Source organism: Anomaloglossus baeobatrachus (genome assembly GCF_048569485.1).
Source record: "Anomaloglossus baeobatrachus isolate aAnoBae1 chromosome 5 unlocalized genomic scaffold, aAnoBae1.hap1 SUPER_5_unloc_6, whole genome shotgun sequence".
NCBI lineage: Eukaryota > Metazoa > Chordata > Amphibia > Anura > Aromobatidae > Anomaloglossus > Anomaloglossus baeobatrachus.
Window position 1 is genome coordinate 290,297 of NW_027441810.1, and position 26,588 is coordinate 316,884.

Consider the following 26,588-nt stretch of genomic DNA (forward strand, 5'->3'; position numbering starts at 1 on the left):
ATTTTCAAATTTCCATTTATTACACATTCTCCGTCTGGTACGCAATTAAATATTGAAGGTGTTGCGTTTGGTCGCAATATTCTTCGTCCTACATTCTGAATATAGCAATCAGAAGCAAAGTGGCAAGAACATAAACGATAGTTTTTGTTTTTACCCGCATCAATACTAATTTTCTGAACTAATTCTTCAATATTGGAATATTCTTGAGCCATTGCTAGAAGCCAATCCTTAATTCTGTTGACATCTTTGGGAAAGGGGTGGAATATGACATCAGAGCTATGACCCAATTGGCCACTGCTGCTCAAGCAGTCCTTTACTAAGCAAGATGGCATAATATTTGAAAACTGTTTCCTGAATTTTTTTTGGAAAGAAAGAAAAAATAGGTTTCTATATAATTATTTCTTTAGCACTGACTAATTTTCTTTAAAGGAAATCTTGTAGCAAATTGGTCAACTATAAACTGTGCTCGATATATACAGCATTTTATAATAATGTATATAAGATCCCATGACAATCTGATTGAAAAACCAAAAAGATTGAGTATAGTCAGTCGAGGTGTCAGCCCGGTAGGCTGTGCATCACTAATGCCGTGTCGTAGAACTACACTGTACAGCATTTTTCATCAGCCTTTTCAGCCACGTATGGATGAAGTGACCTACGTAATCCACCCAGGCAGACATTATGATCCTGCGGAGATGCACGCTGGAGTGCCCTTCTGATGGCAGATCGCATTACTGCAGTGCGCATATGTTTAAAAATAGGATAAACAGCGCCATCGCAAAGTGAAAGCCTGTGTGGATGATGTAGGATTCGTCATCCGCAGTGTCCTTTGCAGAAGGACGCCAAATGCAGCACTGAGTAGGCGTTGGACTGAGAGCAGAGTACAAGAAAACTTTTGTTTTGGTGTGACGATTTTTTGGGGCTATTATATACAGTATTCAAGGATGCCATAAATAAGGTTTCAATGATGATGGTGGCGGTAGCGCCGTCCCCCATGATCACCGCACACACCGACACTACTGGGCCCCATCACCACACAAACACACACACTGAGTGACTTCAGCGCAGATAGCGCAACTCACTTCAGTTGTTGCGTGAAGATGACAATCACCGGTCATGGTCTGTTAACGCTCTCTGTCAGCTGCATGTAGCAGAGCTGGATGCGTTGTGGGACGTAATGTGTATTATGCCATAACTGGTCTGGTGTTTGTGTAGTAATACATTTATTTAAATAGGGGTTTTTTTGTTTTTTATTTCAAATAAAGGATTTTTCCGGGTGTATGTGTTAATTTACTTTCACTTACAGGTTAATCATTGGTGGTGTCTCATAGGCGCCTGCCATGATTAATCTATATACCATGATTAATCTATATAGATACAAGGGATGATGGAGCATTACAATGATGGCAGACTACAAGAAGATACCAGGGAAGATGGAGCGTTACAATGATGGCAGACTACAAGAAGATACCAGGGAAGATGGAACATTACAATGATGGCAGACTACAAGAAGATACCAGGGAAAATGGAGCATTACAATGATGGCAGACTACAAGAAGATACCAGGGAAGATGGAACATTACAATGATGGCAGACTACAAGAAGATACCAGGGAAAATGGAGCATTACAATGATGGCAGACTACAAGAAGATACCAGGGAAGATGAAGCATTACAATGATGGCAGACTACAAGAAGATACCAGGGAAGATGGAGCATTACAATGATGGCAGACTACAAGAAGATACCAGGGAAGATGGAACATTACAATGATGGACTACAAGAAGATACCAGGGAAGATGGAACATTACAATGATGGCAGACTACAAGAAGATACCAGGGAAGATGGAGCATTACAATGATGGACTACAAGAAGATACCAGGGAAGATGGAGCATTACAATGATGGACTACAAGAAGATACCAGGGAAGATGGAACATTACAATGATGGACTACAAGAAGATACCAGGGAAGATGGAGCATTACAATGATGGCAGACTACAAGAAGATACCAGGGAAGATGGAACATTACAATGATGGACTACAAGAAGATACCAGGGAAGATGGAGCATTACAATGATGGACTACAAGAAGATACCAGGGAAGATGGAACATTACAATGATGGACTACAAGAAGATACCAGGGAAGATGGAGCATTACAATGACGGCAGATGGATAGACGATACCAGGGAAGATGGAACATTACAATGATGGCAGACTACAAGAAGATACCAGGGAAGATGGAGCATTACAATGATGGACTACAAGAAGATACCAGGGAAGATGGAACATTACAATGATGGACTACAAGAAGATACCAGGGAAGATGGAGCATTACAATGACGGCAGATGGATAGACGATACCAGGGAAGATGGAACATTACAATGATGGCAGACTACAAGAAGATACCAGGGAAGATGGAGCATTACAATGACGGCAGACTACAAGAAGATACCAGGGAAGATGGAGCATTACTACAAGAAGATACCAGAGAAGGTGGAACATTACAATGATGGCAGACTACAAGAAGATACCAGGGAAGATGGAACATTACAATGATGGAAGACTACAAGAAGATACCAGAGAAGATGGAACATTACAATGATGGCAGACTACAAGAAGATACCGGGGAAGATGGAGCATTACAATGATGGCAGACTACAAGAAGATACCAGGGAAGATGGAGCATTATAATGATGGAAGACTACAAGAAGATACCAGGGAAGATGGAGCATTACAATGATGGCAGACTACAAGAATAGAGCAGGGAAGATGGAGCATTACAATGATGGCAGACTACAAGAAGATACCAGGGAAGATGGAGCATTACAATGATGGCAGACTACAAGAAGATACCAGGGAAGATGGAGCATTACAATGATGGCAGACTACAAGAAGATACCAGGGAAGATGGAGCATTACAATGATGGCAGACTACAAGAAGATACCAGGGAAGATGGAGCATTACAATGATGGCAGACTACAAGAAGATACCAGGGAAGATGAGACATTACAACGATGGCAAACTACAAGAAGATACCAGGGAAGATGGAGCATTACAATGATGGCAGACTACAAGAAGATACCAGGGAAGATGGAACATTACAATGATGGCAGACTACAAGAAGATACCAGGGAAGATGGAGCATTACAATGACGGCAGACTACAAGAAGATACCAGGGAAGATGGAGCGTTACAATGATGGCAGACTATAAGAAGATACCAGGGAAGATGGAACATTACAATGATGGCAGACTACAAGAAGATACCAGGGAAGATGGAGCATTACAATGACGGCAGACTATAAGAAGATACCAGGGAAGATGGAGCATTACAATGACGGCAGACTACAAGAAGATACCAGGGAAGATGGAGCAATACAATGATGGCAGACTACAAGAAGATACCAGGGAAGATGGAGCATTACAATGATGGCAGACTACAAGAAGATACCAGGGAAGATGGAGCATTACAATGATGGCAAACTACAAGAAGATACCAGGGAAGATGGAGCATTACAATGATGGCAGACTACAAGAAGATACCAGGGAAGATGGAGCATTACAATGATGGCAGACTACAAGAAGATACCAGGGAAGATGGAGCATTACAATGATGGCAGACTACAAGAAGATACCAGGGAAGATGGAGCATTACAATGACGGCAGACTACAAGAAGATAGCAGGGAAGATGGAGAATTACAATGATGGCAGACTACAAGAAGATACCAGGGAAGATGGAGCATTACAATGATGGCAGACTACAAGACGATACCAGGGAAGATGGAGCATTACAATGACGGCAGACTACAAGAAGATACCAGGGAAGATGGAACATTACAATGATGGCAGGCTACAAGAAGATACCAGGGAAGATGGAGCATTACAATGATGGCAGACTACAAGAAGATACCAGGGAAGATGGAGCATTACAATGATGGCAGGCTACAAGAAGATACCAGGGAAGATGGAGCATTACAATGATGGCAGGCTACAAGAAGATACCAGGGAAGATGGAGCATTACAATGACGGCAGACTACAAGAAGATACCAGGGAAGATGGAACATTACAATGACGGCAGACTACAAGAAGATACCAGGGAAGATGGAACATTACAATGACGGCAGACTACAAGAAGATACCAGGGAAGATGGAACATTACAATGATGGCAGACTACAAGACGATACCAGGGAAGATGGAACATTACAATGATGGCAGACTACAAGAAGATACCAGGGAAGATGGAGCATTACAATGACGGCAGACTACAAGAAGATACCAGGGAAGATGGAGCATTACAATGACGGCAGACTACAAGAAGATACCAGGGAAGATGGAACATTACAATGACGGCAGACTACAAGAAGATACCAGGGAAGATGGAACATTACAATGACGGCAGACTACAAGAAGATACCAGGGAAGATGGAACATTACAATGATGGCAGACTACAAGAAGATACCAGGGAAGATGGAGCATTACAATGACGGCAGACTACAAGAAGATACCAGGGAAGATGGAGCATTACAATGATGGCAGACTACAAGAAGATACCAGGGAAGATGGATCATTAAAATGACGGCAGACTACAAGAAGATACCAGGGAAGATGGAGCATTAAAATGACGGCAGACTACAAGAAGATACCAGGGAAGATGGAGCATTAAAATGATGGCAGACTACAAGAAGATACCAGGGAAGATGGAGCATTACAATGACGGCAGACTACAAGAAGATACCAGGGAAGATGGAACATTACAATGACGGCAGACTACAAGAAGATACCAGGGAAGATGGAACATTACAATGATGGCAGACTACAAGAAGATACCAGGGAAGATGGAACATTACAATGACGGCAGACACTGTTGGACACTTCAGAGAGACATTCCAGATGCTCCTCACAAGCGTAAATGTACCAAGTGGAGCCTCGCAGGGAAGAAGAATCGATTTTACTGTGTGTTAGTGGCTCATTCCAATTAAAAATAAAATTATTTTCATAAAAAATTAGTAATAATAAATTAATTTTATGAATCTATTTTCATTTATTTTGAGGTATTGCCTTATTTAACATAATTACCTAAATTGTCAGAAAATGTCATTTTTGGATTCAGTGCACCCAAAACATAAGGATTACGTAGAATAAACAAAACAGCTCATGAAAAATTTTTTTTTTCCAGACCTGTGTTATGAATCCTTTTTCAACATTTAAAATAAAATATGATCTCCTCATAATAAAAGCTTTTGAGGAAGGAATCTTAGAGAACCAACCACCATCCAACATATTGTATAAAGATTTAGCACAGACATCAGGTGGATTGATTGCAATCTACGGTAAGTAGTAGTATTTTTTTCCAAAATGTCATATTCTCATTTTTTATATAAAGAGGCACCAATATCACTATACATCCCGCCTTGTCTGACTTACATATAACCAAATAGTTGTTATTTTTTTTGTTCACAATCAGCATTAAATTGATTTTTTTGTTAAATTATATACTTTTTTATTTTTATTGGAGGAGACATAACGGTGCAGAGCCAACTGGTCCCTTTCTATCATATTCTGGAATCACATATAGATAGAAAGAATCATAGATAGATAGAATCATAGATAGATAGATGGAATCATAGAATCATAGATAGATAGATAGATAGATGGAATCATAGATAGATGGAATCATAGATAGATGGAATCATAGAATCATAGATAGATAGATAGATGGAATCATAGATAGATAGATAGATAGATGGAATCATAGATAGATAGATAGAATCATAGATAGATAGAGGGATAGATAGACAGATAGTTAGAGTGATAGATATAGATAAATACTGCATCTCAATGTAGGTGAAGGAGTCAGATTAATTTGTTCCCATAAAACTACTATAAAGAAATGAGGAAAAAAATACAAATACATTTTTATTTTTTTTCATGTTCACCACCTTGGATTCAAATCAGCAACGTTCAAAACTTGTGTCCAGCAGCCTCCTCCCCTGGCTTTCCTACCTGACCTAAGCTGTTGAGCCACTAGGATTGATGATGTCAGAGGGAGGATTTTACATGACATCATTTTACATTTTACATAAATGAACCTACAATGCAGCCTCTTACACAGCAGATTACACAGGACATAGCTACATTGTACACAGCAGCGTCTCTATCTCTTGGATTCTAGAGAAAGAGGAAAAGAGGATTTTTTTTCTTCTAATAAAATTACTAAAAATAATAAAAAAAATAGAATAATGTAATTTTATTACACTTTTTTTTTATAAAATAAGAAACATCACAAATCAGCAAATAACATGGACATATTTGGTGTCCCTGTAATCGTTGTGACCCGAACAACACAGTGATCAGGTTATTTATGGGGATCGGTAAATGGTGGGAAAAAAATTCGCAATTTATTATTTTTCTTTATTAAAACCCATAAAAAATGTAATAAAAAATGTATCACTGAGGCCGTGTTCACACATAGCGTAAATGCTGCGTTTTTTCTGCAGGTGTCCGCGCCACGAGTGCAATAACAATCTCCTCTGATTATTGCGTGTTTGCGGTATTTTTTATGCATTGTCGCCTTATTTGATACATGTTTGTTGCTGATGTGAATCCTGAAGATTATAAAGAAAGAAACACAGAATCCGCACAGTTCAGCGGCGTCTTTCCACGCACCAGGAGCGGAGATTTCATGACGTCTCATCCACTTTGCTTGGACATTAAGTCCATATTCACATGTAGTGTTAATGCTGCATTTATTTCTGCTGTTTTTTTGCACATTTATTCTGCTGTGTTTAATTGTCCAAGTAAAGTGGATGTGATTCCATGAAAAGACGCCGCTGAACTCTGCGGTTTTCAGGGTTTTTTTCTCTGGAGGTTTCTATGTGGAGCTTAACAAAATGCAGGAAAAAGCTTCTCAGTACAATAAAAAAACAGTTAAAAACACAGATTCACATCTGAACCAAAAACGCATTAAATAATGGAGAAAAGGCAGAAAAAATGCAGCAAAAATGGAAAAACCAGAGAAGATTGTTATTGTGTAGTTTGGTGCAGACAGCGGCAGAAACAAAAAGAAACAGGATTTATGCAACGTGTGAACATGGCTTTATAGGCACAAATATGCAACATGTCATATAGTGATGCATAGAAATATAAAAAAAATTCTGATTGCTATGAATATGAATGAACAGTCCGGGACATCTGCTGAATGACCCTTACTGCCAAATGGTTGTGCCTAGGGGCGTGGCCAAAATTTGCCGCGACGCATACTTTGTCCCTCTTTCCTCTCTGGAAAAGTTGGGAGGTATGCCTCTGCTACTCGTCCCAGGTTTTCCAGGATATCTGCTCCATGTCCGTCCACGGCTTTCAGTCTCCTGTCTGCCTACAGCCTCCATTACCTCACTTTGTGAGCCACTGACAGAATCCAAGACCATGATTCCCAATGGCACAGGTACAAACTCTTTTGGGGGCGTCCTGTCACCCTCTTGTCCTGGATCTGGGCTCTTCTCCCTACACCCCGGTCTGCTAAACTTTCCTGTGCTCCACATTCGGCTTTGCCAGTATCCAGCGTGCCTATATAAAGCCTAGTAGTGCTATTAATTCCATAGTGCTTTACATACATTGGCAACACTGTCCCCATTGGGGCTCACAATCTAAATTCCCTATCAGTATATTTTTGGAGTGTGGGAGGAAACCCACGCAAACACGGGAACAACATACAAACTCCTTGCAGATGTTGTCCCTAGTGGGACTAGAACCCAGGACCCCAGCATTGCAAGACTGCAGGGCTAACCACTGAGCCACCGTGCCACCCAACATTAGCAGAGGTCTTGGAAGATCAGGGACGAGTAGCAGAAGTTCAGAAGCCGCAGCAGGAGACGTCCTGGAGACCACAGACAGGTCGCTGTGCACAGACAAACTAACAGTCTTACTACAAGGCACAGGTTTATGTATTATGTATGTTTATTTATTTATATAAATTAATAAATATTAATTATTATTATTATTATTATTATTATGTCTGCTTGTGGCTTCCAGTGCCGCACTTTATGAGTGTGACTCCCTGGACTAGCCAGGGGTCACAGATAGGCTGAGTCACCCCTATCTGTCCCAGATGTCCACACCCGGGGGCGGGGTCAGGCAGTTGGCCACGCCCACCGAAGAGGATTGATTGGCAGGGGCGGGGAAAAACAGACGGAGAGATTGTGTTAGGGAGAGGAAAGGAGAGGAGGTAGCTGTGAGAGCTGTGGAGTAAATCTGTCAGGGCCTAGGTGGGAGCCTAGGAACCCTGTGGCCAGGAGACAGACGGTGGTGGCCATCCGCAGGAGGCCGGGAGTAGAACTGGCGGAACCGTCAAGGCACCGGGACAGGGTAGTGGCCCACCGGTACCGAATCGGCGAGTCAAACCGAAACCTGAGCACCAAAGGGTACTCAGACCCCGTACGAGGCCCAGAAGCAACTGGACCGAGTCAAATCAACTGATTGCGGCTTGGTCTTGAGGTCCACTCCCACCCAAAGTCCCGATAGACGGCAACAGCCCACCGAGGGGGATAGGAAGCCACCGCCCAGGCACCGCAATCCCACGGGCCAGCGCCTGCGGGCAAGAGGGCTCCTCCGGCACCTACAAGTCAGGGAGCGGACTACCGTTGTTGAGACATAGGCAGTCACACAGTAAAGAGGGTGCAGGGAAAGACGACACCACCAACCTGAGTAGGGGGAATCACGCAGCCGGCTGCGGGCACCGACCACAATCCCGTTTTTGGTTTACCAGTGACTCCGGTGTGTTTCTTCTGAGTGAGTACACCAGTGCCCTCAGGCACAGTGCTGCGCTACGCCACCCTGCCCTGCACCCCTCCAGCAGCTCCATCATCACCCCAGCGGGCCCCGGGACTCACACCCCCTACCCACGGAGGGGTCAACACCTAGCTGCGCCACAACACCGCACCCGAGAGCCCCCACCATTACCAGCAGTGGTAGTGCCTTCAATCACCACGACCCGTGGGTGGCGTCACGAACAATCTCCATAGCGGCCCCGGCCGCGCACCCACCCGATCACCAAAACAAACCCCCCTTTTCAGAGTGACGTGACCCCCGGATCCGGGGACGCTCGAGACACCGACACACACCCGAGCCCGGACCCGAGCGGCTCGGCGGCCGCAGCCGAGCCCCAGGGCGGTACATGAGCCCCTGACAACACTTAGAAATGCAATTAAAACTGGGAACACATCAGAGATTGTATACACGGATCCGCTCCGTACACCTCGTACACACACGGCTCCGCTCCGTCACCTTGTACACACACGGCTCCGCTCCGTACGCCTCGTACACACGCGGCTCCGCTCCGTACGCCTCGTACACACGCGGCTCCGCTCCGTACGCCTCGTACACACGCGGCTCCGCTCCGTACGCCTCGTACACACGCGGCTTCGCTCCGTACGCCTCGTACACACGCGGCTCCGCTCCGTACGCCTCGTACACACACGGCTCCGCTCCGTACACCTCGTACACACACGGCTCCGCTCCGTACACTTCGTACACACACGGCTCCGCTCCGTACACTTCGTACACACACGGCTCCGCTCCGTACACTTCGTACACACACGGCTCCGCTCCGTACACTTCGTACACACACGGCTCCGCTCCGTACACCTCGTACACACACGGCTCCGCTCCGTACACTTCGTACACACACGGCTCCGCTCCGTACACCTTGTACACACACGGCTCCGCTCCGTACACTTCGTACACACACGGCTCCGCTCCGTACACTTCGTACACACACGGCTCCGCTCCGTACACTTCGTACACACACGGCTCCGCTCCGTACACTTCGTACACACACGGCTCCGCTCCGTACACTTCGTACACACACGGCTCCGCTCCGTACACCTCGTACACACACGGCTCCGCTCCGTACACTTCGTACACACACGGCTCCGCTCCGTACACCTTGTACACACACGGCTCCGCTCCGTACGCCTCGTACACACGCGGCTCCGCTCCGTACGCCTCATACACACGCGGCTTCGCTCCGTACGCCTCGTACACACACGGCTCCGCTCCGTACACCTCGTACACACACGGCTCCGCTCCGTACACTTCGTACACACACGGCTCCGCTCCGTACACTTCGTACACACACGGCTCCGCTCCGTACACTTCGTACACACACGGCTCCGCTCCGTACACTTCGTACACACACGGCTCCGCTCCATACACCTCGTACACACACGGCTCCGCTCCGTACACTTCGTACACACACGGCTCCGCTCCGTACACCTTGTACACACACGGGCTCCGCTCCGTACACCTTGTACACACACGGCTCTGCTCCGTACACCTCTTACACACACGGCTCCGCTCCGCACACCTCGTACACACACGGCTCTGCTCCGTACACCTCGTACACACACGGCTCTGCTACATCCACACTGTAAACCCCTCCTGACCCCACACATAAACCTCCCCTCATCCAGCACCATGACAACCAGCACAGCAGAGTCCTGCATACACTGAGGAGCTGACCATGTGACCCTGACTCCTCCCCTCCATGTGACATCATCACAGGTCCTGGAAGCACAGAGCAGCCATATATCTAGTGTGCGGCTCTGCAGGTGGAGGTAGGTGCAGGGTATTATATATCTAGTGTGCGGCTCTGCAGGTGGAGGTAGGTGCAGGGTATTATATATCTAGTGTGCGGCTCTGCAGGTGGAGGTAGGTGCAGGGTATTATATATCTAGTGTGCGGCTCTGCAGGTGGAGGTAGGTGCAGGGTATTATATATCTAGTGTGCGGCTCTGCAGGTGGAGGTAGGTGCAGGGTATTATATATCTAGTGTGCGGCTCTGCAGGTGGAGGTAGGTGCAGGGTATTATATATCTAGTGTGCGGCTCTGCAGGTGGAGGTAGGTGCAGGGTATTATATATCTAGTGTGCGGCTCTGCAGGTGGAGGTAGGTGCAGGGTATTATATATCTAGTGTGCGGCTCTGCAGGTGGAGGTAGGTGCAGGGTATTATATATCTAGTGTGCGGCTCTGCAGGTGGAGGTAGGTGCAGGGTATTATATATCTAGTGTGCGGCTCTGCAGGTGGAGGTAGGTGCAGGGTATTATATATCTAGTGTGCGGCTCTGCAGGTGGAGGTAGGTGCAGGGTATTATATATCTAGTGTGCGGCTCTGCAGGTGGAGGTAGGTGCAGGGTATTATATATCTAGTGTGCGGCTCTGCAGGTGGAGGTAGGTGCAGGGTATTATATATCTAGTGTGCGGCTCTGCAGGAGGAGGTAGGTGCAGGGTATTATATATCTAGTGTGCGGCTCTGCAGGTGGAGGTAGGTGCAGGGTATTATATATCTAGTGTGCGGCTCTGCAGGAGGAGGTAGGTGCAGGGTATTATATATCTAGTGTGCGGCTCTGCAGGTGGAGGTAGGTGCAGGGTATTATATATCTAGTGTGCGGCTCTGCAGGAGGAGGTAGGTGCAGGGTATTATATATCTAGTGTGCGGCTCTGCAGGTGGAGGTAGGTGCAGGGTATTATATATCTAGTGTGCGGCTCTGCAGGTGGAGGTAGGTGCAGGGTATTATATATCTAGTGTGCGGCTCTGCAGGAGGAGGTAGGTGCAGGGTATTATATATCTAGTGTGCGGCTCTGCAGGTGGAGGTAGGTGCAGGTTATTATATATCTAGTGTGCGGCTCTGCAGGTGGAGGTAGGTGCAGGGTATTATATATCTAGTGTGCGGCTCTGCAGGTGGAGGTAGGTGCAGGGTATTATATATCTAGTGTGCGGCTCTGCAGGAGGAGGTAGGTGCAGGGTATTATATATCTAGTGTGCGGCTCTGCAGGTGTAGGTAGGTGCAGGGTATTATATATCTAGTGTGCGGCTCTGCAGGTGGAGGTAGGTGCAGGGTATTATATATCTAGTGTGCGGCTCTGCAGGTGGAGGTAGGTGCAGGGTATTATATATCTAGTGTGCGGCTCTGCAGGTGGAGGTAGGTGCAGGGTATTATATATCTAGTGTGCGGCTCTGCAGGTGGAGGTAGGTGCAGGGTATTATATATCTAGTGTGCGGCTCTGCAGGTGGAGGTAGGTGCAGGGTATTATATATCTAGTGTGCGGCTCTGCAGGTGGAGGTAGGTGCAGGGTATTATATATCTAGTGTGCGGCTCTGCAGGTGGAGGTAGGTGCAGGGTATTATATATCTAGTGTGCGGCTCTGCAGGTGGAGGTAGGTGCAGGGTATTATATATCTAGTGTGCGGCTCTGCAGGTGGAGGTAGGTGCAGGGTATTATATATCTAGTGTGCGGCTCTGCAGGTGGAGGTAGGTGCAGGGTATTATATATCTAGTGTGCGGCTCTGCAGGTGGAGGTAGGTGCAGGGTATTATATATCTAGTGTGCGGCTCTGCAGGTGGAGGTAGGTGCAGGGTATTATATATCTAGTGTGCGGCTCTGCAGGTGGAGGTAGGTGCAGGGTATTATATATCTAGTGTGCGGCTCTGCAGGTGGAGGTAGGTGCAGGGTATTATATATCTAGTGTGCGGCTCTGCAGGTGGAGGTAGGTGCAGGGTATTATATATCTAGTGTGCGGCTCTGCAGGTGGAGGTAGGTGCAGGGTATTATATATCTAGTGTGCGGCTCTGCAGGTGGAGGTAGGTGCAGGTTATTATATATCTAGTGTGCGGCTCTGCAGGAGGAGGTAGGTGCAGGGTATTATATATCTAGTGTGCGGCTCTGCAGGTGGAGGTAGGTGCAGGGTATTATATATCTAGTGTGCGGCTCTGCAGGTGGAGGTAGGTGCAGGGTATTATATATCTAGTGTGCGGCTCTGCAGGTGGAGGTAGGTGCAGGGTATTATATATCTAGTGTGCGGCTCTGCAGGTGGAGGTAGGTGCAGGGTATTATATATCTAGTGTGCGGCTCTGCAGGTGGAGGTAGGTGCAGGGTATTATATATCTAGTGTGCGGCTCTGCAGGTGGAGGTAGGTGCAGGGTATTATATATCTAGTGTGCGGCTCTGCAGGTGGAGGTAGGTGCAGGGTATTATATATCTAGTGTGCGGCTCTGCAGGTGGAGGTAGGTGCAGGGTATTATATATCTAGTGTGCGGCTCTGCAGGTGGAGGTAGGTGCAGGGTATTATATATCTAGTGTGCGGCTCTGCAGGTGGAGGTAGGTGCAGGGTATTATATATCTAGTGTGCGGCTCTGCAGGTGGAGGTAGGTGCAGGGGCTCTATTATTTGGGGGTCATCATCATTATCATTAACCCCTTTATGTCCAGTTCCAGGCTAGTTTACTCCGGTTCTTGATCAGCCACATTTTCATATTAGAAAGGGGAGGAGCCAGCACTGCTTGATCAGACATGTCAGATGGGAGATAAATCCCCTCCCCCGGTCTGGCCAAAGTGCCCCCCATTCCCCCTCATCATACTGATCATCTAAGATGGTGGCCGCACGCTGCATTCATCCTCTGATTTCTGTCACATGTGAAATGTCAGATGTGACAGAAAAGTCCTCCCCAGGTCCAGCTAAGTCACCCCCTGTCACTCCCCGGACCTCCCCCGGTCTCCTGATACCAGCTGCTGCTCCTTCCTCGCGATCCCTACTCATCCTCTGAAAACTATCGTCTGCATGCGCAGAGCGGTTCTAACCCCAGGGCTTGATGCTAGGTGACATTACACAGCTGGTATCAACCCCATTTATTATTCTGTTTGCCACCGCACCAGGGCAACGGGATGAGCCAGAGTGAAGTGCCAGGATTGGTTCATCTAATGAATGCGCCACTGCTGGGACGACTGCAGCCTGCTATTTTTAGGCTGGGAAGGGCCAAATAACCATGGACCTTCCCACCCTGAGAATACCAGACGCCAGCTGTCAGCTTTACCTTCGCTGGTGATCCAATTTGGGGGGAACCATGTTTTTTTTTCTGTTTTTTTTTTTAAATTATTTAGCAATAATTTTAAAAAAAAAAAATAGCGTGGGGTGCCCTGTGTTTTGGATCACCAGCCAAGGTGAAGCTGCCAACTGTGATCTGCAGGCTTCAGCCATCTGCTTTACCCTAGCTAGCTATCAAAAATGGGGGGAACCCACATAGGTTTTTTTTTAATTATTTATTTTTTTGGTTAAATATAAGGTAAACACCCTTCACTGCCACATGAAAGTCACTAAAGGGTGCCAGCTTAGATTATGCTGGGGGGTGGGACATTATATATGTGTTTATCTATCCATCCATCCTAGCTTTTTAGGCTATGTGTCCACAATCAGTGTTTGCAGCGTTTTGGACACAGAGTCTTTTCGCTGCGTCCAAAATGCTGCGCTGTGCAGTACAAGCGCAATGGAAGGATTTTTGGAAATCTCCTGCCTACTGTGCTTGTTTTTTCCTTAGCATAAACTGACCTACAGCGCGGCTTCCTGAGCCTCAGCATGTCAATTTATGCTGTGGAGACGAGAGTTTCATCCAAAGGGAAAATAGAGCTAAAGTCCTCAGCAGCCTGAACCTGGATCGTGGGCCCGGGCAGCTGCGTTCTCCAGTGGACAATACTCGCATCTCTGCACGAAATCTGACATTGCGTCCTAGACACATTGTCGCTGGATCGTGGGCACATACCTAAAAGTGAGAAATTTGGCACTACAGCAACACTTTTGTGAAGTACCTGTGGGTTCAAAATGCTCACTATACCCCCGAATGAAATCCTTAAGGGTCTAGTTTTCAAAATGGGGTCACTTGTGGGGGAGTTTCTGCTTTATAGGTAATTTAGGGGTCCTGAAAATGTGACATGGTGCCCGCAATTTTTTTCAATTTTTCCAAAATTCACATGGTGCTCCTTCTGTTATGAGCCCTCCCGTTTGTCCAAACAGAGGTTTTTGGCCACATGTGGGGTATCACTGCGCTCATAAGAAATTGGATAACAAACTGTGGCGTCCACATTTTGGTGTTGCCGCTTGAAAAAGTGAGAAATTTGGTTCTAAAGCAACATTTTTGTGGAAAAAAAAAGAAAATTTTCAATATGACGACCTAAGTTTTTTAAATTTTATAAAGTACCTGTGGGTTCAAAATGCTCACTATACCCCTGGATAAAATCCTTGAGGGGTCTAGTTCCAAAATGTGATCTCTTTTGATGGAGCTCCACTGTTTAGGCACCTCAGGAGCTCCAAACGTGACATGGCATTTGCTAATGAATCCAGCCAATTTTACAGTCAAATGGCGCTCCTTCCCTTCCGAGCCCGCCGTGCACCCAAACATTTCATTTCCAGCACATATGAGGTATCTGTGTACTCAGGAAAAACTGCACAATAAATTGTATGATGCATTTTTTCCTGTTACCCTTGTGAAATAAGAGCTTTGATATCACTTTGATGCCCATTTTGTGCCAGTTTGATACTTTTTTTTTGCTGCTTTTAAGTGTATTCACATCAGGGCTCCGCACTGTATTGTATTTTATTATTGTGATTTTTTTATGTTTGTTGTTAAACCTGTAAAAAAAAACCCAAAAAAATAAAAACTGAAAAAAATAAATAAACCAACTTCAGCCTCGAATAAGAAACTGGATGAATAAGAAACCAACTTCAGCATTGTGTCTGATGTCGAGCGATACCAGTTTGAATATAAGAGAAATGTCTGTTATTACCACATATATACCCCACCCCCCACAGTGACTGACAGCCACTCAGCATTGGAACCTGCTGTCAGTCAGTGCCGAGAGCGCGGTATACTGAGTGGTGACTAGAACTGCATTGGTGCCACCCCTATGACTGAAAGCTGGACGCCGTCTCAATATATGTCTATGATCCGATTTACATATTTCTTAGCTATTTAGTAACACTTCTTATTTTGTATATATGGCTGTTTTTTACCTGGTCGGGGCCAATAACAGAGATTTGGATTGACAGTGGTATTTTCCTATATGTCACACATTTGGACGGGGGCGGGGTCAGTTCACTTTATTTTTATTTTCATCTTCCTTCCCTTGTAACTGGGGCTGATCTAATGACTCAGCTGTGACCACATCCTCTGTGTATGGGGGAGGAAGCACCATCAGCGCTTTCTACCCTGTTTCCTCGAAAATAAGACCTACCCTGAAAATAAGCCCTAGTAGGATTTTTGGGAACCTTTTTGAGTATAGTTAAAATATAAGCCGTACTCCAAAAATACACCCTAGTTGCGGTTCTATAGGGAAGTGTCCAAGCATCTAAAAAAGTTAAAGAATACAGCAGGACGTTTATCAAAGAAGGCAGACACCACCAAAAGAAAGCAAATATCCCCCCAAAAAACTTATTGCACTCACCAGACTCCAAACAATTGCAGATGGCAAGTGCTGATGGTGGATGGGCTCTCACACAGAGATCTGTGTCACTGTCAAGTTCCTCGCCGTTCCAGCTGCATTGCACCGCAGAGCTGTGTATACAGTGACAGAGAAGGTAGAGGCAGTAATAAACCGTCTGTGGCTCATATTGAGATGGATGGATTTCATCTCCATTGCTACATGATTGTCTGTAGCTGCGCGGCTCTTTTATTTTTCCACCCACATTGCTGTATGAAGGATTGTTTGTTGTTTTTTTTTGTTTTTTTTTTTTTTAAATGACTCATAGTTTTTAATTTTACCATAAAATGTACTGGAAATTAAGTAAAAATTCAAAGTACGGTGAAATGGTTGAAAAAAAAGGTAACGCCCATCATTTTTTTTTTTTATTGCTTTTACTCCATTCCCGATGTGCTGGAAGTGAGCGGTCAGCGTGATTCTCCAGGTCAGTGTGATTACGGCAATATCAGACATTTCTTATCTCAGTGGTGACTAGAGATGAGCGGACCCGTGGACGTTCGGCTTCTCCTGGTCTAGCTGAACATTTGTATAGATCGGTTCTGGACTTGGACTTGACCTGAAGTTATTTGAAGTCACTGATTGGCAGTTCGCGTCTCCGCCCACATGCAGCCATAAACAGATCACTAACAGGGGAGGGCGGGTTTTTTCAGTTTTATTTCTTGGTGCACAATACATCTGCTCACACGAGAGCGGTTTCCGTACGTAAAGCTCCCGAACCCAAACCTGAACTCTGCTATCTTGGAAAAGTTTGAGTTTGTACTGAAAACCGAACTCCAGGTTCACTCATCTCTAGTAGAGAATAAAAATCAGACTTTTGTAAAAAAAAAAAAAAAACATATAAAAAAATCAGTTTGTGTCTCTATCTTCCGACATCGGAGTTGAGCAAGGGCTTGTTTTTTGCTTGATGAGCCGACGTTTTCATTGATACCATTTTAGGTGCAATACTTTTATGGGTCAGTTTTGCTACTTCATTTCATGTTGAAATTTTTTTTTCCTACCCAAATGATATCTTCCCTCCATTATTATCTCCATTAATTTTACATATCGGCTCATCTCCTTCCCATTCAGGTCCTTATAATATTGGATCCTTTCAGTGGTTTTATTCTGTTTAAGAGAATTTCCTGTCCAGGATGGATATGGCCAGGAACAAGATGGCGGAGAAGATATTACACCTCACCCTAGAGATCCTCTTCCGGCTTACTGGAGAGGTGAGAGATTCTGATGACGTCACATTACATCATTCTTATCTATGGGAATAACAGATGGACAGAACTGGAGAGGTGAGGACTCTGGAAATGTCTGGAGTGAGATTTATTACTGTGTCTCTCCATAACCAGGATTACACAGTAGTGAAGAAGACCTCTAGTGAGCGCTGTCAGGCCCCTGTGTCTGAGGGATGGGAAAGACCCCTGAGCCCAATCACGGGGCCTCCACCTCACCCCCCGATACATGAGGACATCAATGACCAGAAGATCCTAGAACTCACCTACAAGATGATTGAGCTGCTGACTGGAGAGGTGACACTGCTGGCAATGCTGGGACATTATACAGTAACGCTATGAAGGGATCGGGGGTGACGGTATCATTGTATGTGTCAGGTTCCTATAAGGTGTCAGGACGTCACCGTCTATTTCTCCATGGAGGAGTGGGAGTATTTAGAAGGACACAAAGATCTGTACAAGGACGTCATGATGGAGGATCCCCAGCCCCTCACATCACCAGGTAATAGACAGGACTAAATACACACGGCCTATAACTATCTGTAAGGAATGAATTCAGTCCCTGTATGTGTCTCCTCCAGTTCTATCCAGTAAGAGGACAACACCAGAGAGATGTCCCCGTCCTCTTCTCCCACAGGACTGTAAACAAGAAGATCCCGATGTTCCTCAGGATCATCAGGTAGATGGAGAGAAGGTGCCATGAAAGCTCCCTATGATGTGTAGACGGCTGTGAAGGTCTTGTGCTTAGTCTTGTTTTATCCTCCAGTATTATATGTTTTATACTTGTGTAATGAGAGCGGTGGAGATGGCAGGATTAGAGCTGATCATAGATGGGACTTCTCCATCTGTCTGTGACTTTTACAATATTTGTTTCAGGGGGAAGATCTGCCCCATATTAATACTACAGAGACATATGTGAGGGGTGATCAGCGGAGTAAAGAGGAGATTCCTACAGATAACCGCCCATGTGAGTAGTGACCACTAAATGCAGAGAAGTCACAGATTCTTCTCAGTCACCGGCTGTGGCTGCTTTATCAGGGTTGTAGTCCGACCATATCAAATGGTCACCATTCTGCTGCTAGACCACCACATGCTCCTCCACCCAAAACTGTCCCCATTACTTTGGGCATTGGACGCCCTTCTGTGGGAGTGAAATCTGTATCAGGCCGGAATCACACTTGCGAGTGCCTCGTTTAATCACCAGTCATGGCCGCTTACTCTCTGGACAGGAGTGTTTCAGCTGCATAGAGATACATGCAACCGACTTGCTCCTGTCAGGAGAGTGTGCAGCCATGCCGGGTGATTCAATGAGAGACTCACGCGAGTTACACGCGAGGCACTCACAAGTGTAACTCCGGCCTCAGCCAGATCCTACAAGTAGGATCCATCCTATCACCTGAAATTAGAAGATGTTGACCCTTAGCTGCCCAAATCTCTAATCTGTAAAGCCAAATGACAGTGTACATAGAGTGTGCAGACAATTTAGAAAATCATGGGAAGAAAAATGTAATCTGTATGGTGGACCCCTAAGAGAAAGCGGAGGGTAATGATGCTGGTGACTTCCTAGATTCTTAGTTTGGTGCCGTGTTCACCAGGTGAATAAAGATTGATTAGTATTGCCTATAGTCACAGTTTCTCTATAGTAGTTAGTACAAAGCCGCTCTTATTTCATGGCTTTCCACTGCAGCCAGTTTTCTGCACCTATCCAGGCCCCATTTCTCCAATCTGACACCTTTATAATGCTTAATGTAATTCCAGTGTTTGAGACTTTTTTCTGTGGCACATTTTTACTTTATTTTAGTTGTAATGTTAGGTTGATTTGTTCTCCATTTACCGTATTTTCCGTTTTATAAGATGCACCCCAAATGTAGAGATTAAAAAAAGGTAAAAATAAAAATATGGGGTCCGTTTTATAATCTGGTGATGTCTTACTGGGGAGGTGGGACGGCAATGGGGGTCACAGGAACCAGGTCGGTATAAAAGTATGGCAGCGATGCTATCGGCGGTGCAGAGGGGGACCCAGATACTCACTGTGGGCTGCAATGCGGCACGATGCTGGGGTAGCCTGCGCTGCACGATGCTGGGGTAGCCGACGATGCTGGGGCTCGCTGCGCGACTCTGATGTACTACCATTCTGAAGATGTCAGTGGTGAGAGCTTCAAAGAAATGGCCGCCGCACTTGCGCATGCACAGAGGAGAGCTTCAGGTCTATCTGTGCACGTGCCTACTCTGGGCGCCATTATTTGAAAGCCCTTATCGCCTACATCTTCAGAATGGCCCGTACCTCGCTGAGCAGGGCCGTCCACCATCGACGCCGCACAAAGCCTCGCAGAGCAGACCAGGCCACCCGCCCACCGTCGTCGCACAGAGCCTCGCAGAGCAGGGCCGCCCACCGCTGCACAGAGCCTCGCAGGACTGCCTGCCACCGCACACAGCTGGGCCGCCCGCCGCTGCACAAAGCCTCGCAGAGCAGGGCCGCCCGCCACTGCACAGAGCCTCACAGAGCAGGGCTGCCTGCTACCGCACAGAGCTGGGCCGCCCGCCGCTGCACAGAGCCTCGCAGAACAGGGGCTGCCTACCGCCGCACAGAGCAGGGCCGCCCGCCACTGCACAGAGCCTCGCAGAACAGGGGCTGCCTACCGCCGCACAGAGCAGGGCCGCCTGCCGCTGTACAGAGCCTCGCAGATCAGCAGGGCTGCCTGCCGCCGCACAGAGCAGGGCCGCCCACCACTGCACAGAGCCTCGCAGAACAGGGGCTGCCTACCACCGCACAGAGCAGGGCCGCCCGCCGTTGCACAGAGCCTCGCAGAAAAGGGGCTGCCTACCGCCGCACAGAGCAGGGCCGCCTACCACTGTACAGAGCCTCGCAGAACAGGGGCTGCCTACCACCGCACAGAGCAGGGCCGCCCGCCGTTGCACAGAGCCTCGCAGAACAGGGGCTGCCTACCGCCGCACAGAGCAGGGCCGCCTACCACTGTACAGAGCCTAGCAGAGTAGCAGGGCCGCCTACCACTGTACAGAGCCTCGCAGAACAGGGGCTGCCTACCACCGCACAGAGCAGGGCCGCCCGCCGTTGCACAGAGCCTCGCAGAACAGGGGCTGCCTACCACCGCACAGAGCAGGGCCGCCCGCCGTTGCACAGAGCCTCGCAGAAAAGGGGCTGCCTACCGCCGCACAGAGCAGGGCCGCCCACCACTGCACAGAGCCTCGCAGAACAGGGGCTGCCTACCACCGCACAGAGCAGGGCCGCCCGCCGTTGCACAGAGCCTCGCAGAACAGGGGCTGCCTACCGCCGCACAGAGCAGGGCCGCCTACCACTGTACAGAGCCTAGCAGAGTAGCAGGGCTGCCTGCCGCCGCACAGAGCAGGGCCGCCCACCACTGCACAGAGCCTCGCAGGACTGCCTGCCACCGCACATAGCTGGGCCGCCCGCCGCTGAACAGAGCCTCGCAGAGCAGGGCCGCCCGCCACTGCACAGAGCCTCACAGAGCAGGGCTGCCTGCTACCGCACAGAGCTGGGCCGCCCGCCGCTGCACAGAGCTTCGCAGAACAGGGGCTGCCTACCGCCGCACAGAGCAGGGCCGCCCGCCACTGCACAGAGCCTCGCAGAACAGGGGCTGCCTACCGCCGCACAGAGCAGGGCCGCCCACCACTGTACAGAGCCTAGCAGAGTAGCAGATAGGAATAACGTTTGGAACACCATTCTAAGTCCGAACTGGGTGCAAAAACCTAAAAAAACATCACTATGGGGAGATAAGGTATGCACACCAGTGACTATGTAAGGGGAATACATGAAATAGCAGAAACTGCTGTGTGAATACTGACTTGAAAAATCCAATAGCTATATGCAAGAGTGAAAATGTGAAAAATGGAATCTGCATTACTGCCATGAACATATGAATCAAGAGAAATTTAGCTACTGAATTGATCAATGCAATAGAGCCCCAACACTACGCCAAAGTATCTCTCTACGTTGGGGTCCCTAGCATGTGTGTGTCCTCTCATGCAGTTAAAAAACTTACCGTGTATGGGAAGCTGAGACCCAGGCTATTTATGCGTATGATATGGATTGGCAATAGGTGTGGTTGGGGAGGGTTCACAAACAAAAAAATACTAACAAATAGGAATAACGTTTGGAACACCATTCTAAGTCCGAACTGGGTGCAAAAACCTAAAAAAACATCACTATGGGGAGATAAGGTATGCACACCAGTGACTATGTAAGGGGAATACATGAAATAGCAGCAATTTAACTGCATGAGAGGGCACACACAAGCTAGGGACCCCAACGTAGAGAAATACTTTGGCGTAGTGTTGGGGCTCTATTGCATTGATCAATTCAGTAGCTAAATTTCTCTTGATTCATATGTTCATGGCAGTAATGCAGATTCCATTTTTCACATTTTCACTCTTGCATATAGCTATTGGATTTTTCAAGTCAGTATTCACACAGCAGTTTCTGCTATTTCATGTATTCCCCTTACATAGTCACTGGTGTGCATACCTTATCTCCCCATAGCAGAGTAGCAGGGCTGCCTACCGCCGCACAGAGCAGGGCCGCCTGCCGCTGTACAGAGCCTCGCAGAGCAGCAGGGTTGCCCACCACTGCACAGAGCCTCGTAGGGCTGCCTACCACCGCACAGAGCAGGGCCGCCCACCACTGTACAGAGCCTAGCAGAGTAGCAGGGCTGCCTGCCGCCGCACAGAGCAGGGCCACCCACCACTGCACAGAGCCTCGCAGGGCTGCCTGCCACCGCACAGAGCAGGGCCGCCCGCCGCTGCACAGAGCCTTGCAGAGCAGGGCTGCCCACCACTGCACAGAACAGGGCCACTCGCTGCCGACCCCTCTCCACCACCCCCTGGTAAGCTACATTCGGATTTGAAGACGCACCCCTCGTTTTCCTCACAAATTTTTGGGAGGCAAAGTGCGTATTATAATCCGAAAAATACGGTATTAAAAAAAAAAATCCTGAAATTCAATAGCAATATAAAAGAATTAGAAGTGATCAAACATTGCAGTTGATGCTCGTAAAACAAATAGTGATACCACAATATATAGTTAGTAAATGGCATTTACCGTATTCTGCTTTAAGGGCGCTTTACATGCAGCGATGTCGCTACCAAAAGCACCCGCACTCGTCGTTTGTGCGTCACGGGCAAATCGCTGGCCGTGGCGGACAAAATCACTAGTACCCGTCACACATACTTACCTTCCTAACGACGTTGCTGTGGCCGGCAAACAGTTTCTTTTCTAAGGGGGCGGTTCATGCGGCGTCACAGCAACGTCACACGGCAGGCGTCCAATAGAAGCGGAGGGGCGGAGAGCAGCCGCATTAAAGTCACGCCCACCTCGTTGCCGGAGGACGCAGGTACGGTGTTGTTCGTCGTTCCTGGGGTGTCACACGTAGCGATGTGTACTGCCTCAGGAACAACGAACAACCTGCGTCCAAAATCAGCAACGACATTTGGGAAATGGACGACGTGTCAACAATCAAACATTTGGTGAGTATTTTGCATCGTTAGTGGTCGCTCGTACGTGTCACACGCAACGACTTCGCTGACGAGGCCGGATGTGTGTCACGAATTCCGTGACCCCAATGACATTTCGTTAGCGATGTCGTTGCGTGTAACGGGGCCTTTAGTCTAAATGACTACTTTGACTCGACAAGCAGTCTCTGGAAATTAGCACAGAGTGGATGTTGTAGAACGAAAATTGCAAATATGCCATTTTAGTGGGCAATACATAGTGTCCAGCTTGAGCTCCATGAGACACACACACCGTAAATGTTTATGTGGTTTCTTGCAATGCCAAATATGACTCTGGCCGGTGATGAGGATTTCTGGATAAATTCACTTGCCAAATTCTCCTTGATTTACTTGGACATGGCTTGGGTCTCTGCCTAGGACAGAGGGCAGATAAGGCAGTGGGGAGGTAAGGAAGCAGGAAGTAGGTCAATAGGCTGTATTTTTGCTCTATGTAAAGGTAGTCTCAGCCTGCTTCTTGTTCAAGACATCTGTGTAGGCCCAGTAAGCAGATGCCAGACCCAGAAGATTTGAGGGCATCACTGGTAGTTGGGCAGCACGGACTAGAGCGAGACATTTTTCATGACCGGACAGACCCCATCTGAGTATATCACCAGATTTCCAGGTCAAGACAGGCTCATGCATCTGAAGGTACAGCATACCCAGTCGAAGTGGGTGCGACAGCCCTGGAAGCACATAGAAGGCGATCTTCTCTGAGTGCAGCATTCTCACCCAGAGCTCTTGGTGAAGAACAGGAGAGCCTCGGACGACACTGCTATATGAGCTTGAATTCACTGGATGGGAATCTGTTGTTATCCACAATGGCATTTTGTATGAAGTTCCCAGTTAAACCAGAGTCCGTATTGGTTGACTCAGTGAATTGGGTGCTGCTACAGGACACGGACACGGATCTGGAAAAGTACAGAGAAGACTTCATCTCAAATAGGGTAGCCTATCCTATGGAACCTAAGCTTGGTAGTTTCCTAGGACAGAAATGGATCAGGTGAGTAGGATTTCCGCAGTAGAAGCATCCCTCTGTGGTGCGACGGTCCACTGGACGAGGCTTTGAAAGGTTCATACGATCTACCTCTTGCGCTCAGGGGAAGCAGCGGGAACCATGGATACCGGCATGATGGGAAGGAGCCAGGCGCAAAGATCATGGTTTGCCTCTCTGGGGCATTCTTGGAATCTGAGATCTATGCAGCCAGAGATACCCGGTTGTCCAGCGAAGAATGCACATCATGGTCTGCCAATTCGTCCTTGATTCTTCCGGATAGACCCTCACAGAATGCACCCCATCAGTGCTTTGTTATCACAGCATAATTTGGAGCACAAAGTGCAAAATGGATTGGTATACTGGCCTATGGTGAGAATTCCATGGCGAAGTCTAAGGAGCAGAGATGCTGCAGAGGAAACTCAATTTTGTTCGGCAGATACCTTGTGGAACACCCCCAGAAAGTTTTCAGCAAAACGACAGGATCACTTCTCTCCCATAATGGAGTAATGCAAGCAAGGGCATCGCCAGTCATGTGTGACATCATAAAAGATACTATGGACCTGTCTGAAATAAACTAATAAGATAAAAGTTCAAAGGACAAGGAGCACTGATTTATGAATCCTCTGCATTGCTTGAGGTCGCAGTCAAACTGCAAAGAGCAGACAGCAGAGGACCAAACCTTGGAGCCAGATATGCTACTGGGGTGGCGACTACAGCCGGGACAGGATTGGGGTAAGATGTTGGTGTCATGGCTTACAAGCGAGTGTCCACTGACCACAAGTAGGTCAGAATCTGGTCTTGTTATTCCCGTTGATGGACCATCTCATTCCACATACCTGCGAGCTGAAGAGTACTGGAGCCTGCGTGATCCATGGTCTGGTGAAAGGGGAAGATCCCTTAAATACCTAGTGCCTCTCAGCCTATGGTCGAGAGGCATTTCTGGGTTAGGGCACGCTGGCCCTTTTAAGAATAGGTACATGTGCCCTAAGCGTACTCCCAGGAAATCTGTCTGGCGTATGCAGGCCTTGGGAGACGGTGGCAGGGATCGGGGATGCAGAATTTTATAAATGATATCCTTATTTGTATATATTTATTATAAATATTTTTTATTCTTGGCAGATGACTGTACCAGGAGATCAGAGGCACGACTGACATCTTCAATTTTTAAATCAGATCACCTTGATGTCACACAAGATATAACTGAAGTGAATGCCGCTTTTCCAGATATACCATCATCTCTTCACCATAAAGATCTTTCATCTGATTCTTTTAAACAAGTCCTACCTTTTGATTCATCACAGATTATTAAAAATACATGTCACAAAGGAGACATTAAAAATCGAAGTGTTCTTACAACAAATAAGCCATTTTCAACTTCAGAACATGGAAAAATCCATACAACAATTTACACGGAGGAGAAAAGATTTTCTTCAGACTCTGGTAGTTACCAGAGTTATCATACAGGGGAGAAGCCATATTCCTGTTCAAAATGTGTCAAATGTTATTACCAAAAATCACATCTTGTTATGCATCAGAGAACTCACACTGGGGAGAAGCCTTTTCAATGTTCAGCATGTGGGAAATGTTTTCCAAATAAATCAAGTGTTGTTAAACACCAAAGAATTCACACAGGGGAGAAACCTTTTTCATGTTCAGAATGTGGGAGATGTTTTAACCAAAAATCGCATCTTGTTACACATCAGAGAACGCACACTGGGGAGAAGCCTTTTTCATGTTCAGAATGTGGAAAACATTTTTACCAGAAAACACATCTCATTTTACACCAGAGAACACACACAGGGGAGAAGCTTTTTTCATGTTCAGAATGTGGGAGATGTTTTGGAGATAAATCCTGTTTTGTTATTCATCAGAGAACTCACACAGGAGAGAAGCCTTTTTCATGTTCAGAATGTGGGAACCGTTTTGGAGATAAATCAACTCTTGTTATTCATCAGAGAACACACACTGGGGAGAAGCCTTTTTCATGTTCAGGATGTGGGAAATGTTTTGCACATAAATCAACTCTTGTTATTCATCAGAGAACTCACACAGGGGAGAAGCCTTTTTTATGTTCAGGATGTGGAAAATGTTTTGCATTTAAATCAAGTCTTGTTACACATCAGAGAACTCACACAGAGGAGGAACTATAAACATGTTCAGAATGTGGGAAATGTTTTGCAAATCAATCAAGTCTTGCTAAACGCCAAAGAATTCATACAGGGTGAAAGGCTTGACATGTTTAGAATGAGGGAAATATTTTACACAAAAATTAAACCTTTTAAACATAATACTCACAAGGGTAGAAGCCATTATCATACCTAGAAGGTGAGAAATGTTTTACTTAAATTATAATTTGTTGACCACTAAGAAAAATTCACATGGGGAGAAACCATATATTTGACAAACTGAGCAAGAAAACAGAAAAGAGACAAAGTAAAGGCAAGTAAGTAAACAAGAAAGGGAAAGCATGTTAGAAGTTACATTAGAATTATAATATATACTTTTACTAATAGACGTCTTTGCAAAAAATCTGAAAAAAGGAA

At 46.7% G+C, this 26,588-nt stretch overlaps 1 pseudogene; it reads left to right on the forward strand.

The window, feature by feature from the left end:
* Positions 1-10,568: 10,568 nt before the first annotated feature.
* The window catches only part of LOC142259288 (uncharacterized), a 78,979-nt pseudogene continuing 62,959 nt past the window's right edge, over positions 10,569-26,588 (forward strand).